General features: G+C 44.1%; 1 long non-coding RNA gene across 1 annotated transcript in view; it reads right to left on the bottom strand.

The window, feature by feature from the left end:
- LOC119394002 (uncharacterized) overlaps window positions 1-17,151 on the bottom strand; it is a 143,825-nt gene that overhangs the window by 77,502 nt on the left and 49,172 nt on the right. The window contains exon 3 of the long non-coding RNA XR_007416062.1: window positions 1,478-1,564. This is a non-coding gene — a long non-coding RNA (uncharacterized LOC119394002). The remainder of the gene's footprint in view (window positions 1-1,477; window positions 1,565-17,151) is intronic.

The following is a 17,151-nucleotide window of genomic DNA, read 5'->3' as shown; positions in this document are numbered from 1 at the left end:
AGTTTCTTTTCCCAACTCCTTGTACTCCCGTTTCAATGGACATGGCGACCTAACTAGATTTAAGGGTGAATTAAAACAAAAAACCTTAAAGGTTTGTTCGCCTCTTTGCAAGCCCCACTTCAAGTTGTCTTTTTTCATGATACCGGAACCACGAAAAAGAAATCAAAAGAAATAAAAAAGGAATATGCGAGAGAATATCAGTCAACGCAGGTGGCTGACGTTACAGTGTCAGTGTCATGGTGAATGCCTAAGCGGTGGCATTACAGATGGCTTCGATGGCACTATAAAGTTAATGTTTCGGGTGTTTATAGAGCAGCATAGAAGATTCGATGTCAGTGACAGGTCGAGTGACTGATTATGAACGAGTGTCCACAGTGACGGCGAGCATCCGGCAATATCTTTCTCGTGTACGATTTCGGTTCTTTCACTCTGACTGTTTTTTACGACAGTGCGATATATGAGCAAAAGAATGCTGGTTTGCTAATGCTCGGAAAGGTACTGCGCCATGAGGGCACTGAGGCTGTGACGTGAGCCCAGGTGCATGATTGCACTCGACCTTGTATGACACAGGTGTGACTTCCAAGTTCGAGCCTATACACAGTAATTTCTGTGTAAGTACGCAACTTAAATTGAGGACGACGCAGCGAGCGATGGAAAGGAAAATGATAGGTGTAACCTTAAGAGACAGCACGAGAGCAGAATGGGTCAGGGAACAAACGGGGGTTAAGAATATCATAGTTGAAATCAAGAAGATATGGATATGGACCGGGCACGTAGCACGTTGGCAGGATGACCGGTGGTCATTAAGGGTAACTGACTGGATTCCAAGAGATGGCAAACACGTGAGGGGGAGACAGAAAATTAAGTGGGTAGGTGAGATTAAGAAGTTTGTAGGTATAACGTGGCAGCAGAAAGCACAGGACCGGGTTGATTGGTGGAACATGGAAGAGGTGTTCGCCCTGCAGTGGGCGTGGACAGGCTGATGATGATGATGATGATGATGATGATGATGATGACGACACATCTGAACAGAATAACTCAACAGGTACGTTCGTATGCCTACAGCACTGGTCTTAACTAAGCGAACCTCTCGCTAGCGGCCCGGCGCGCACAAGACCGTCTGTTCCATTTCATTTTTCTTAATAAGCATGTTCACGACCTACACAGACGTGACTGTGTAGCACTAATTCAACTTTCTCGAGTGTATACGTCCGCCGTAGCACTGCTGGTTATGTTGTTCAAGGTACAAACGGCGCCCAATAAGGCGGCACCGATATCCATCTCTAAATAGTCTAGGACATAGTTTCGAGGAAAACATTTCTCTTGATATCTCTCGCGTTCCTCTGCCCTAGTGTCAACTATTTTAAGCCAGAACTCGCCAATTCTTTTTTTTTTTTCATTTACATACGATAAATTTCGCGCACAATACGTATAGTCAGGTTAAGGAAATTGGTGAAAACAGCGGTCATATACTCACGTGACGCGATGTAATCCACGACAGCACTCGCCAGCTGGGACATTGCAGCCAGCAGCAACAGTCAAGACAGAACGTCGTCGCCGTAACCTATAGACGGGAAAAACAAAAACAAAAAAAAAAAATCCCTCAGTCTCGCAACTGAGTCACGGCATGTGGAAGATTGATGACGTCTAGACGGCACGCTCGTTATACGAGTAGCAGCCGGCCCGCTAACTAACTATATTCACATCAACGCACATGCGGGTCCGCGAGAATTGAATTCAAATATAGTCTCAACTTTTGACACATGCAGGAAAGGGATAGAAAAAGGAGGTCGGTGCACGAAAGTATTATGTATACACATTTGTCTGCACGTGCAGTGTCGGGTAATGTTCAAAGGTGCCGCTTTTCACAATCACCAAAGGTTCTAGACGGCAAAGGGAAAGCGATATTATAGAGAAGAATTCGGCGGCTGGTGCGACAGGCGAAGCGTGTTTCGTGTATATGTACTACATTATTTGTGCGCGACACCGGGATTACAGGCTGAATGCACTCTAATCAAGAATAAATTTGGCACGAAATCTGAAAGCAGGGGCTTCGAGCGCGCTAACTCTGAATAATCAAATGCGCTCAACGTAAAATTGATTGATTGATTGATTGATTGATTGATTGATTGATTGATTGATTGATTGATTGATTGATTGATTGATTGATTGAGTGAGTGAGTGAGTGAGTGAGTGAGTGAGTGAGTGAGTGAGTGAGTGAGTGAGTGAGTGAGTGAGTGAGTGAGTGAGTGAGTGAGTGAGTGAGTGAGTGAGTGAGTGAGTGAGTGAGTGAGTGAGTGAGTGAGCGAGTGAGTGAGTGAGTGAGTGAGTGAGTGAGTGAGTGAGTGAGTGAGTGAGTGAGTGAGTGAGTGAGTGAGTGAGTGAGCGAGCGAGCGAGCGAGCGAGCGAGTGAGTGAGTGAGTGAGTGAGTGAGTGAGTGAGTGAGTGAGTGAGTGAGTGAGTGAGTGAGTGAGTGAGTGAGTGAGTGATTTTACCATCACATATTAATGCAAGTAAAACTAAATCGAGACGAGGCAGAGGATGTCTCCATGTTGATATTTATCACTTGTGGTTCTTTGACTTGAACGCAAGTGTTCTCCACTCCGCAACTATAGTATAATGCGGCTAACAGGACTGATAATAGAACCCTTGAGCTTCTTTTTTTCGCAGAGGAGCATCACAGCCACTGATTCCTCAAGGCAGGCATGCTTCACTCATCGCCAAAGGAGGTCTCAGAAGTTACTCAGTTGTTATAAGAGCGATCTTGATTGTGTACCCCTAATACTAACTTCTGGATTCATCTGCACGCCATGCAGACATTGCATCATTAATTGCAGAATTTATAGGAAACTCTGCGCATGAAAACGAACGTGCGAAGTGAGACAGTAGCGTGTACTCTGTAGATATGAAGTGCGAGGTTGCGATAGGACCCTCGGTTAACGGGGCTTAGATGGGCCTTTCTATTTAAAGCACGTTGTTTACGCCGGTTCAACGGCTGTTATCGTCAGCGTCAATTCAATGGCCGTTATCTTCAGCGACGAGTCACATACGCGTAAACGCGCGTAACTCGCCGCTGCACATTGTGATGCTTCGAGGAATAAATACAGCAAGCCTTACCGCCACTTGCGTGCCCTTCGAAAATTACTGTTACTTAACTAGACCGAGCGAAAACAATGCAGAAAACAACTTCTATAAGGGTGGCTGCAATTGTGGTACAGGAATTCGTAAGGATGGCTTGTTGGGAGAGTTGGTACACGGTACGCGCTGTTCCCTGCGTCTACGATTTTTTCTAGTTATACTTTCCGCTGCTGGTACACCGCTACCAAGCGGTATCATGTATGGCCACTCGCCCAACGACCGACGCCTATAGCATACCGGAAGCTGGCTTTGAACTCTGCGTTTGTTTGTTCGATGTTTTGGGGGAACTACTGACCTCATTATTTGAACAGTGCGGCATGCCCTGTGCAACTCCACAGTATATAATGCATACAGGCGATTGCTTTCCATCGTATACCAACCAAAGGGTCGACTGCCGCCTCTGTCAGAAGAATTCTGCAGCATCGACGACTTAGCATCGCACCAGAAGACAGCGAAAGCGCTGCGCTTCTCGCGATCCACCAGCCTGTCTTAACTCATCGTTAAAAAGTAAACAAACAAATAGCGCAATAATTGAGACGAAGCACACAGGAAGGTATGGACAAGAAAAAGAGTTGCCTTTCAAGTGAGCTTGTAAGCGCTTGTTCTTGACCCTATACACCTTCCTGCGTGCTTCGCCTCAATTGTTGCGCTGTTTCTTTACAATGGATTCAAACCAATCGGCCCAGTTAACCCCACAATTGCCTTAATTCGAATGCCTTTGTTGTTGGTTTCTTTTACAGCGAGCCTGCATACGGCTAGGGGAAGTCAAAATTGGCACGCCCGTCCTATGTACGCAAGAACTCCTATAGCGCGTGGGTGGCAGAAACTGGGCAAGCCCCACTATTTACGCAGCACTGGTCGACTAAAAATGAACAAGTCCGCGGGCAAAAAAAAAAAGTATGTGCCACAGGAATTGGGCAAATTTCACCACTACTCGCCGCTAGTCCACTAAAATAATTAAGGGGACACACTGGCGGCAAACACCAGTTAACAATGTACAGACGTAATCAATAACCGAGAAAGACTTCAACGAACCATCGGGATTAACCCAGTGATAAGCGCGGGGGCCGCACGTTTTAGCTTTGCTTGGTAACCATCTGTAGTGCATGGGTGGTGATTTCTCTCGCTCTCTCTCACTCGTTTCGCCCTCTCTTTAACGCAAATTTCTCCACCCAATTAGAGGGTAGCAGTCCTGTAACACATATCTGCTTAACATCCTCGCCTCCCCTCTCACTTTCTTCCACTGCGTTCACGCTTATTGATAAGGGATAGTGGCGCAAGCCATGGTACTCATGTATACGTTTAAATTAGAAGGAAAGAAACGCTTACATTGAAAGCTATACATTGTTTTACAACACGATCTAGCGAGGGGCTAGAATAAATAATATAACAAGCCGCCCCCGCGGTGCGCGTGGTTCCTTTGAAGTAGTTCATCATTGCCACACCCCGAACAAAAGTCTCCTTTGCAAGCGACGTAAAACGTAACGAACCAAACCAAACCAGCCGCCAGCTCGTCAACATGATATAGGCGGCAAAATACCTTTACACAACCGACAGAAATGAAAAAAAAAAAAGAAACAGCGGTCTGTCTAACTAGCCGTGACGTGTCGTCAGTGTCAGCGTTTCAAAATCTGTTGCCCGACAGGAAAACGTCGTTGCGCCAGACGGATGATCGCATGCATGGCAGCCGCGACGTCCGCTTCCTTTCGATCCCTTTCCTTTCTTTTTCTGTTTTTTTTTGTCATTTCCGTTTCAACCCTTCGCCTTTCTTTTAAGTCAGTCTCACGAAATTCCTGCAGCACCACATCCTTTTATGGCTATTGCGTTAACGCTTACAAAAAAAAAAAGCACTTGTAGCTTTTAAGGGGATACGAAAGTGATGTGATAAATTAGTTTAGTCTGATAAAGTATACTCCCAGAACTCTAGCATCGTTAATCTCACTAACATTGGTTTATTATTAAATGAGAAAATCACTGTCAATATTTCACTTTTAAATTTCCCGCCGAAATCTCCGATGATGGCGTCACGGATTTCAAGGTATTCTTTTGTATTTTGGCGACATTGGCTCAACGAAATTTCCTAAAAAAATTGGGGGACGCTTAAGCTTCGCCTTTAGGAGTTGAACGCGATAGCGATATCCTGCCCCTAGTGCGCGCTTGGAACACTACGAGTGTTTAACCGAATGCGCGCACTAAGGTGTGTGCCTTATGTAATGGGTAGCATGCATTAAACCAGGCGCAATTATGCGCGAGAAACTTTTTCGAAGTTGCGATGCACCCACTACGTGGTCTTAAGGGAATACGCGCAGTAATGTGTGTGCCTTTTGTAATGGGTGGCTGTCTTTAAACCACCAAGTCGTTATGATATTGACATGGTGTGACGCCCGATGGCAATGTACGCCTGTACCACGCAATATTACTGCGATATTACATCTCGTACTATGACACCTGTATACAGGACGCGTATTTTTGGGAAGCATGAAAGTTACATTGAGTGCAGCTCGAAGCAGAGGCGTGGCTGTGCATCCTGTCTACAATTCTCACGGTTGAAAACTGAAGCCCTGCAATAAAGACAAAAAAAAAAAAAAAAGAGGCGTGGCTGTGTGGTAGAACACCTGCTTGCCACGCAGACGGCCTGGGTTCGATTCTCACTCGGACCCAACATTTTTATTATTTATTTTATTTCCAGCTTTTTCGATTTTTCGGTCACGGACAAGATGATGATTTTTCGCTCACAACCAACTGCGCCGACGCCGACGGCGGAATTTCTGCGATACGAGCTCTTTAACGCTATCGCGTTAAAACTCAGTGTGTCAAGTCGCTGGCTTTCTTAGAAGACAATGTACTTCATTTTTAACGATTAAGGGCTACGTTGGCGTTAGTAGACGCCGTCAAAAGCTATGACGTCACGGCGACTGCATGGTGCGGGAACCTCAAGGTGGCGTCGCCACCCGCAGTTTCTTTCTGCGCGTTTTCTCGCTTACCAAGAGTCCTCTCGCAGCAAGCCTGGTGCGTCTGGTATCCTGAGAGAGTTTACTAATACGACAAAAAATTGCTTTTTTCCTTTAGTGTCCCCTTAAAATATTTTAGAACGTACGAATATTCTAATAAACATAAAATTGCAGTGTCCCCTCAAAGCTACTTTCAATCAGATGTAGATAAGGAAAGATTGATGCCAATGTATGGCGCCGGCTGCTCCTCTTCTCCTGCATAATAGTTTCCGCCGCAAAGTAGTGAACAAGCACAAAACTAGTCAAATAGGCACATGGACCAAAGCTCACGCACGTAGGGCCAGATCTTCAATACAAACAAGTGTCCGCTTAACAGAAAGGCTCACAAAACACAAATGTTTACAGAAACGAAATGCCCAGCATAAAAGTTCGCAAAGATGATCATTAGGCACTTACAAATGGTGTCTTAGATGCTTCATTTATGCAAATCTATGCTTGTTATGCTTTGAAGAAGTCATGCCTGCTGCTATGATTACGTGCTTGAGTTCTTTATACTTACCTAAAACACTGTGTTTTTGTTGTTGTTGATTTTTTAATGCGTTATAGCCTCAGTAAAAACACTCGCGTTTATATAGGCGCCTGCATACATGCTTATCGTTTAGACTCATCTACAAAACTTCTTGCCTTTTGAAGTTATATTTCGTAGGTACACGTCTTTCTTTTGTCAGGCATGATTCATCCCGACCAGATAGGCTTCTATCGAACACTCGATTACTTCAGTCGGAAATGATGTGCCAAGACGATTAGTGTCGCTTCCCCGAAGAAACGCTCGCACGTACACCAATACAAGCACGGCCGTTGGCGTAGTTTACGCCAACCTAACCAGAACAGAGACTGGGCGTTTTGTGTCTTGCGAAAGGGATTCCAAGTATAGGACACACGGCGGATGACCAATTCGTAGAAGCGATTAAGCGGGCGAATTAGACGACTTGTCTCCGCCCAAAGCATGCGATGTGGCGGTCGCACAGTATATCGTTGTGGGGTGTTCCGAATCTGCACACAAACTATATAGTATATATGTCCGCAATGTCCGCGTCTACTACTGAACTTGATCGACGGGCTCAGTACCACGGGCGACTTGATAATACTCATGGCAGTTCGAACTGCTGATGTTACTGTGCCTGCACAGTGTGAAGTCTAGAATGGTGGCACGCTATGCTCATATTAATAAACGTCCGGTTCACGTCTCACTCGAATCTACACGTTCATTCCCTGGAAATACAATAGCTACAAGAAAATGCAACTGTACGGCTTCAACAAGTACAAAGCCTTTGAGAGATGAAGCAGTTTCATGAATCCTGCAGCCGCTCAAGCTTGGTTATTACGCTTCGTTCCTTTCGTTGCACATGTTTTTTATTGTGTATGGCTCGAGCGCCAGGTTTGCTCGAGGCGCCTAGTCCCAATCCCGCCATCGGAACATTTTATTTATTTATGTTTATTTATTTCTTTGCTCAAAGAGCCCGCGTCACGAGTGCCTGTCTTACCCGCTTTCTTCAACCTTGGAGTCAAGCTGCTTCGCACAAACATTCGCGGCTGCGCACAAACAACCGGCCTCTGATCGACTGTGCCGTCAATTTTTTTTTTATGGTACTATTGCTAACGCGATGAAATAAGGGGCGACTTAGAGTATCATGCGGTATACCAAGGGAGGGCAGTATACCATGAGCTGTCCCTGCTAATAAAATAGAGGTTTGTGTTTAGCAAAAAAAAAGGGGGGGGGGAGAATGTTTGGAGCACTCTACTGCGGGAGAGCTGTATAGACTATGTATATAATAAAAAAACACATTTTGAACAATAGAACAGAAAAAAACATGGCAAACCGTTCAGAGATCAGCAAAAAATAATAAGAAGAAAAGGGAGATTCGGGAAAATAAAACGGGGAAATAAATAAACGACTTGGATTACCATAGTCGGATATAACTTTAGAAGTCCGGATGCATACATCAAAGGCGGATATTTACACAAGCCTTCACCAATGGGCGCGCACTCCAGACTGACGTCATGAGCCGGACGGCCGGTGACCCCGCCTTCAGAGAACATTGCCGAGTACAGGAGCGGGACTATTTCTTTATTCGTGGAGGCGATCGGCTGCCGCGCTCCGGACTATTTAATTTCTGTCCGACTATGGGAAAGCAGTACGTGCTTTACGTGTGATCATGCGGTTGTTTGGAAGAAATGGTGGTTCAGAGCACTTTGTACGTGAGCGCTGCATGCAGGGACACCCAATTTTCGATCATATTCCGTGTTATGTTGGTTAATACTTGTGCGTTCACAAACAATCTGGCGAAATTTTAGTGCATTTGGTCGAGCTCTTAATTTATAACTGATATGTTTTATAAAGACGCGAGCGTCCTGTGAGTGGGGCAGCACTGGCGCAATATATAGTGCCTATAGAATATACTATAGTAATAAGGCGCTTGCAGCGCGAGTGCCTGCATTCCGACAAATGATTTTGTTCCCTGGTCAGCTGCGCGTGCAATCTAGCCATTTCAAGTTTCTTCAGCTTGGCATTGAAACTGAACGATTTGCAGCGGCTGAAACTCTGGTAGAAGACGATGGCTCTGCTCCATGCAGCCCGTGACGTCCCACACGCCATGGCAAAATGGCGGCCGTAGGCAGGGTGGGCGGTGTTTATAGCGGACGACTTCTAGGGCTCATTTTGTACTGAAATATTCTTGTGCGGCACGTCTTTCATATACGTACAGGTACACCGTCGTCCTTTATGAAAGGGAACACCTGAGCGCCTGGCCATGCGCTTTGCGGCGCGGCTGCCTACAGCGCCATCAACTGAAAAATGAAGAAAGCGTGTTAAAAGCATGTCCGCTTTTGGCGTCACACTCTTAAAAAAAAGGGTGTCTGTACTGACTACCTTTGGGTGGTAATCGCCTCGCTACACATATGATGACCTTTTGGGGTGTCAAACGACTCCCTTCGTTCTTCAGACCAACGACTCCCTTCTTCACAATTTGGGGTGTCAAACGACTCCCTTCGTTCTTCAGACCAACGACTCCCTTCTTCACAAGCAGAGAGTCTACGTTACTCCCAACGCAGGAGTCTACATGACTACCTTTTATTTCCCGCTAGTACCTCTAGGTAGTCAGGGTGACCCCTTTGCCATGGTAACGCTGACCCCCACTGGAGCGTTCCTTTGACTCCGTTGTCCTTAAGGACAGTGGTGTACATGACTCCCCTGGAAGAGTCAGTGTGACCACTTCATGGTACTCAATGAGACACTCTGCAACAAATAATGCGTTTATTTTTCTTCTTGGTCGATATTGATGAAACTTGCTGAGTTTAGGTTTACTTATGTGGCGATTTCAAATATGCAATTATCTGGAAGAAAACGCAGTTTTTACACATAAAAATTTCATGTGTCTTGACGAGCAAGCCTTTCCAAACTTGGAGTTACAAAGTAAATCGACATATCGCTATAGTTAGGGGATAAAAACTGTATGCAATAGTTTTAAAGGAGTTTACTGCGCTGTTCTGGCAAAGGAGTTTACTGCGCTGTTCTGGCATAATGTTCATGAACCCACTAGCCCACATACGAACTCGCGTTTTAAACCCATTTGAGTTAAAAGTTACGTAATATTGAACTCTCGTGAGCGAATCACCAGCTAGACATACACTTACTGGTCAATGTTCAGCATACTATGACTATTGTTAAGTGGGTTTAGGACATGCATTCTGGTTATGTTGCATACAGTTCCCATTTCATATTATTGTGATATGCTTACTTTGTAACTCGTGCAGGCCTAACATGGCACATGAAATGTTTGATATACTTAACACGACATAAAATAGTAGAAAAATATTTGCATTTTCAAAATCAGCGTACAAATACACATAAACTAAACAAGTTTTATAGAGATTGATCAAGAATTTCAAAAGAACTTCAAATCAGAGCGAACACCATTAGGGTTTTTATCTGACAATCGACGAAAGTTGGTGCCGCTACCTCTTTGTTACTCAACAAGGCGCTTCCACCGGGTTTACTCAAACAGGAACACTGTGGTGGATGCATGACAGCCGCAACAAGTTTTTGTAGCAACTTTACAGTGCTGCATTCGATTCCTCTGGGGGAAATAAAATACTACTCGAAGTTTATATAGATGAGTCTCAGAACAATTTCCGCTCGCGTAAAACAACAAAAAATGTTGATTCTAGAAGAAAGTACGCCATGCAACACGGAAACAGAAGAGATGCGGACAGCTCAAACGCTAGCGTTTGGTTTGTCTCTGTCTTCTCTTTCACGTCTGCATGCCTTCATCCTATAAACAAACTGAAATTTCTGCGATTCGTAAAATTATTCTTTGAATCGGTTTTAAACACTTCATGCCATTTCATACATGTTCACATTGTAATGACAACCTACTGTTTTATCAGTAAGCACCTAAACTATAGGCACAACATCCTGCGAATAATGCGTAGTCCTTAGCCACGTCACCACAATGGTTAAGCATTTTATATATATATATATATATATATATATATATATATATATATATATATATATATATATATATATATATATATATATATATCTGTGTGTGTGTGTGTGTTTGACATTTTTGAGCGTGCAAAAGAACAGGGACGAAAAACGACGCGCACACAGCGCTGACTTCCAACATATGCTTTATTTTCTACAGTGGTACATATATATATATAGACAACAAAAAGCAACGCACGCAGGTGCATTGTACAGGAAGGCTTCATGTAAAACCACAAATAAGTATGCATGATAAGCAATCAAACAACCTGATACCGGATTTTTTTCTTCTCTAAGAGATCAAGCGGTCATTCCTGACTACCACTATCGTCTAGTCACCCTGTGGGCCTTGCTTAGAAAGTCTAGTTCTTTTTGGATAGGTCAATTGAAGGTGCACTAATGCACATGTCTCCCAAACTTGCAATCTTTGCCGCTTCAATTATCTCGCGTGTTGTTTGTGCCTGGCTCCTTCCTGTCGCAGTGCACTGCGAATACATGTGATCGCACCCACACTTCCTGCAGTGGAAAGCCACATGTCCCACACCTCCAGTTCGCATGTTATTTGCGTGCTCACGCAGCCTGTCATTGGCACACCGTCCCGTCTGCCCTATGTATTTCTTGCCACAGGACAGCAGTAACTCATAAACGATGTTGTTCTCACATTTAACAAAGCTTTCTTTGTGCTTTTTTTGGCACCTGGGTTTTTCAGAACCACTGTAGGAGGCCTTGCACAGATTAGAAAGCTTGTTTGGTGCTGAAAGGACGACTCTTACGTTGGCGTTGTTTCCTATCTTTTTCAGCCTATGTGAGACATCATGAAGGTACGGTATGACGGCGCATTTCCGCTTGACAGGCTCCGTTTCTGGTGAAGCCTGCTCCTCACCCTCGCGAGCATGTTTGACAGTCTTGAGAAGACCCTCCGCCACAGATGTGATGACATACTGAGGAAACCCCGCCTTTTTCAGGCAGTCAGCTTGCGCCTGGAAACTACACGAACACTTGTGAGGACATGAGCGGCGAAGCGCATTCATTAGGGTTAATTTTGCAATACCCCTTTTAACTAGCTTGGAGTGGCCCGAAGAAAACGGCAGAAGCGGCTTATTGGCCCTAGGCTCGTACGACCAGCAGACCTGGTCTCGCTCGAAGAACATTCGTAAGTCAAGAAAACGCAAGGCGTTGTTTTGCGGTATTTCGTGCGTGACTGCGAGCGGTTGCAGGAAACGCGTGAACAGATCAAGTACGTTTGAAGAATCATTGCCAAATTCGCCTGGACTTGATTCTAGAAAGACAACGTAGTCGTCTACATATCTAAACACCTTCTTTATATTTGTGCCTGTTAGCTCTGTTTCTAGTTTCTAGTAACAGGCACAAATGTAAAGAAGGTGTTTAGATATGTAGACGACTACGTTGTGTTTCTAGAATCAAGCCCAGGCGAATTTGGCAATGATTCTTCAAACGTACTTGATCTGTTCACGCGTTTCCTGCAACCGCTCGCAGTCACGCATGAAATGCCGCAAAACAACGCCTTGCATTTTCTTGACTTACGAATGTTCTTTGAGCGAGACCAGGTCTGCTGGTCGTACGAGCCTAGGGCCAATAAGCCGCTTCTGCCGTTTTCTTCGGGCCACTCCAAGCTAGTTAAAAGGGGTATTGCAAAATTAACCCTAATGAATGCGCTTCGCCGCTCATGTCCTCACAAGTGTTCGTGTAGTTTCCAGGCGCAAGCTGACTGCCTGAAAAAGGCGGGGTTTCCTCAGTATGTCGTCACATCTGTGGCGGAGGGTCTTCTCAAGACTGTCAAACATGCTCGCGAGGGTGAGGAGCAGGCTTCACCAGAAACGGAGCCTGTCAAGCAGAAATGCGCCGTCATACCGTACCTTCACGATGTCTCACATAGGCTGAAAAAGATAGGAAACAACGCCAACGTAAGAGTCGTCCTTTCAGCACCAAACAAGCTTTATAATCTGTGCAAGGCCTCCTACAGTGGTTCTGAAAAACCCAGGTGCCATAAAAAGCACAAAGAAAGCTTTGTTAAATGTGAGAACAACATCGTTTATGGGTTACTGCTGTCCTGTGGCAAGAAATACATAGGGCAGACGGGACGGTGTGCCAATGACAGGCTACGTGAGCACGCAAATAACGTGCGAACTGGAGGTGTGGGACATTTGGCTTTCCACTGCAGGAAGTGTGGGTGCGATCCCATGTATTCGCAGTGCACTGCGACAGGAAGGAGCCAGGCACAAACAACACGTGAGATAATTGAAGCGGCGAAGATTGCAAGTTTGGGAGACATGTGCATTAGTGCACCTTCAATTGACCTATCCAAAAAGAACTAGACTTTCTAAGCAAGGCCCACGGGGTGACTAGACGATAGTGGTAGTCAGGAATGACCGCTTGATCTCTTAAAGAAGAAAAAAATCCGGTATCAGGTTGTTTGATTGCTTATCATGCATACTTATTTGTGGTTTTACATGAAGCCTTCCTGTACAATGCGCCTGCGTGCGTTGCTTTTTGTTGTCTATATATATACGTACCACTGTAGAAAATAAAGCATATGTTGGAAGTCAGCGCTGTGTCTGCGTCGTTTTTCGTCCCTGTTCTTTTGCGCGCTCAAAAAGTCAAACATGAATTACCAACTTGCCGATGCCTACGCTCTCTCAATATATATATATATATATATATGTGTGTGTGTGTGTGTGTGTGTGTGTGTCATTCCATGCCAAGTGTCCCAGACGTGGCGCTCGCACATCACAGATTTTGCTGATAAAATTTGTGCCTTTTTCCTGTGCCACATAGAGTATTGTGGCAAAACACTTTTGGTCGAAAAAAATTTTGACAATCATGGCACCCCCTCGAAATTCGCTTCTATTTATTAAACTGTACCTAATAGAAAAATGTGTATAAAATCTATTTTTGTGTGTTGAGCTACGAAACCGTGCTTGCGCTATCACATAGGTTCTGTTTAGTTGTCCCATTCATTATTTCCGATTTTTTTTGTGTTTCACTACCAGCTACGTAGCTTCAAAAACTACAAAAATCTTCAATGTTCGTGAATTTTTCTTGAGCTATTTGCAACTCACCCTAACCAATATTAATCATAGCCTGATTTCCAGGAAAGTGTATTTTAGTACAGAAATGTTTGGGGGTAAAATAGACTTCAAATCTTTCCGAAAAAGATTGTGATATTTGAGAAAATGTACGATTTGTCACATGTTTGACCGTATTTTTCATACTGATGCGGTCAAAGTAAAAATCCTCGTCATGTGGCGTTTGATAGAAGACTTCATCGTTAAGTAACGAAGAAAGTCTAATCAAATCATTTTTTTTGTTTTAAGGAAGAAAATAATTTTTGAATTTGGCCCTCCGATCGCGCAGTGCATTTCATTTTGCTGCCACTTCGCCCAAAGCACGTGGTCGCCCTTACAGCTGACACTCGTCACAGGCAGCGGCCAGATGCGAGATGTATGTCAGCGGCTCGTGAGTGGTCGAAAGTCTTGTCGCGCTGTCAGGGCGACGAGTAATGAATTTGCGTTACAATGAGCATTTGCTAGGCGGGCCCAATGGGAAATATGGACGCCCGAGAGCAGCATGTGGAGTCGTTGGCACAATGTCCTAGAGGGACGTCTGCACAACTAGCATACACATACTGAAAGAAATAATGCACACTGTACACACTTCTTTCTCAGGGTATACATGTTGTACAGACGGCCTCTAGCACAATGTGCCAACGACGCCATAGGCTGCTCTCGGGCGTCCATACTTCCCATTGGGCCCGCCAAGCAAGCTCACATTGTAACGCGAATTCATTACTCGTCGCCCTGACATCAACGTGACAAGACTTTCGACCACTCACGAGCCACTGACATACATCTCGCATCTGGCCGTTGCCTGTGACGAGTGTCAGCTGCAAGGGCTACCACGTGCTTTGCGGCGAAGTGGCAACAAAATGAAATGCACTGCGCGTTCGGAGGGCCAAATTCAAAAATTATTTTCTTCCTTAAAAGAAAAAAATGATTTGATAAGACTTTTTTCATTACTTAACGATGAAGTCTTTTATCAAACGCTGCATGACGAGGATTTTTACTTTGACCGCATCAGTATGAAAAATATGGTCAAACATGCAACAAATCGTACATTTTCTCTAATTTCACAATTTTTTTTCGGAAAGATCTGAAGTCTATTTTACCCCTAAACATTTCTGTACTAAAATACACTTTCCTGGAAATCAGGCTATTATTAATATTGGTTAGGGTGAGTTCCAGATAGCTCAAGAAAAATTCACGAACTTTGAAGATTTTTGTAGTTTTTGAAGCTACGTAGCTGGTAGTGAAACACAAAAATTCGGAAATAATGAATGGGACAACTAAACAGAACCTCTGCGATAGCGCAAGCGCAGTTTAGAAGCTCAACAGACAAAAGTAGATTTTATACACATTTTTCTATTAGGTACAGTTTAATAAATAGAAGCGAAATTCGAGGGGGTGCCAGGACCGTCAAAAATTTTTTCGAGCAAGAATGTTTTGCCACAATACTCCATGTGGCACAGGAAAAAGGCACAAATTTTATCAGCAAAAGCTGCGATGTGCGAGCGCCACGTCTGGGACACTTGGCATGGAATGACCCTTAAATATAAGAGCTACAGAAAGATCACGAAGGTCCTGATACTGTAGGAAGGCATTTGACACACGACGTACGTTTTAGCACTATGCTAATGCTAAAACGTACGTCGTGTGTCAAGTACCTTATATATATAAGGTATGATATATATAAATATATATATTTAGCGGTGGTATGGAGAGTTCTGTACAGAACTGAAATACAGAAACACCGTCCAGAAATACAGCGAGACACATTACTGTCAGAATGAGTGAGATATGAAAAGCAATAGTTTCGCTAACATCGTTCATTACTGTCAAATGCGGCAATATACTAGACCTGGCATAAACATTAGCATAGCCAGCAGTCAGTTTTTATGAATAGGAATCAATGGCCAGCCATCAAGCACTTCTTTGCGACATCCATTACATATTTTATGTGGCATACAGCGCAAAACATGCAACATGTGTAGTTCTCATGTAGTACAGGATTCTCATGTAGTCATCTGAGATACAGGACCCCAATAGGTGACACAGCTTGCGTGCATGAGCTTGGCAGTGTCGTGTTCCCAGACCATGTCAGGGTCAGGTGGCATTCTGGCGAAAAGGACAGCAGGTTGCACTGATTCGAGACCACTCACGGCCAGACCTTAAGCGTGGCTATTCCGAATTCTTGGACACGTCTTGACTACCTCGAGACACGAAGTTTCCAAGGAGGCTTCCTGGTCAAATGCGGCTGTAGAGCTTCAATGTGCAGTCTTGAAGCAACCTGAAATAGTCAAGTGCACAAAAATAAACACATGATGACAGACAGATCGATCACCTTTTAATCTGAGAAGGGCAGCGCTCACACACCAGATTCCATGAAGTGTCATGGCAATGAACAAAACCAGGGATACTCATTAACTTTGCTGTACTTTGAGGGTCTGTTACTCCCTTAGCCAGCTGCAACTGTTTACGCTGCATGACCTCCGTACAATTAGAAGGATGTTTTTTTAGAGAACGCATATTTCTTATCAAAATTGTATAATAGTCATGCTCAAGATGTTTTCGCGCACACACTCTATGTCAAGAAGGAAATAGTTTGCTGCAACTAAAATGGCAATGAAGAGATTAATTAACAAAAACTCATTAATTAACTTTTAATTCCTGACCTGGAGGTAGTTGTTTATATTAGAAAGTTGTATCGCGTGCCAATTTATGGCATACACATTTTTTTAATCGCGAAAGTTACACGTAATTCGTAATATTCATCCTTGAATTTCAAGGACGAAATCGAAACTGATAGCGCCTGACGTGCAGGAAACGTCGCTTCTCTGTTACGTAAGCTCGGAGCTACACGTGAAAAGAAGGTGATGATAGTTTAATGAAGGTGGGCCTGAAGCAGAATGTGATCAGGAAAATCTGCAAGCATTCAGAAATACACAAGTAAACAGCTTATTATTTGGGTGCGATGTGTGGTACTTATCTGTAAACATAGAAAGAAAAGGTTGATATTACTGCCGTTTCGGATGCGCGCATCTCGAAAGAAACAAATGAGCACCAAACGCCACATGCAAAGGTAAGGCGATCCGCTGACGCAAGTTAGATGACTTGCCAGTTTTCACGAAAAGGTACGACCACGACGCGCCTTCATTCAAATTTCGTCACTCCCTTGTCGCGGGCAGCTCCGGTCTGACGTAACAGAAAAACCGCGTTTTCTGTGTGCCGGACACGATCAGTTTTGATTTAGCCCTTAAAATTTCACAATAAATATCTCGAGTTACGTAAAACTTTCATGATTTCTGAAAAATGGGTATACCATAAAGCGGCACGCACTACAAATTTCTAATATAAACAACTGCCCTCAAGTCAATAAATAAAAATTAGTTAACGGGTTTTTGTTAATTAGTCCCGTCAACGCATTTTTTGTTGCGGC

The sequence above is a fragment of the Rhipicephalus sanguineus genome, chromosome 5 (genome assembly GCF_013339695.2).
Source record: "Rhipicephalus sanguineus isolate Rsan-2018 chromosome 5, BIME_Rsan_1.4, whole genome shotgun sequence".
In the NCBI taxonomy this organism is placed as follows: domain Eukaryota; kingdom Metazoa; phylum Arthropoda; class Arachnida; order Ixodida; family Ixodidae; genus Rhipicephalus; species Rhipicephalus sanguineus.
Note: the sequence above shows the minus strand (reverse complement) of the source record. Positions and strands in the feature narration are given on the sequence as shown.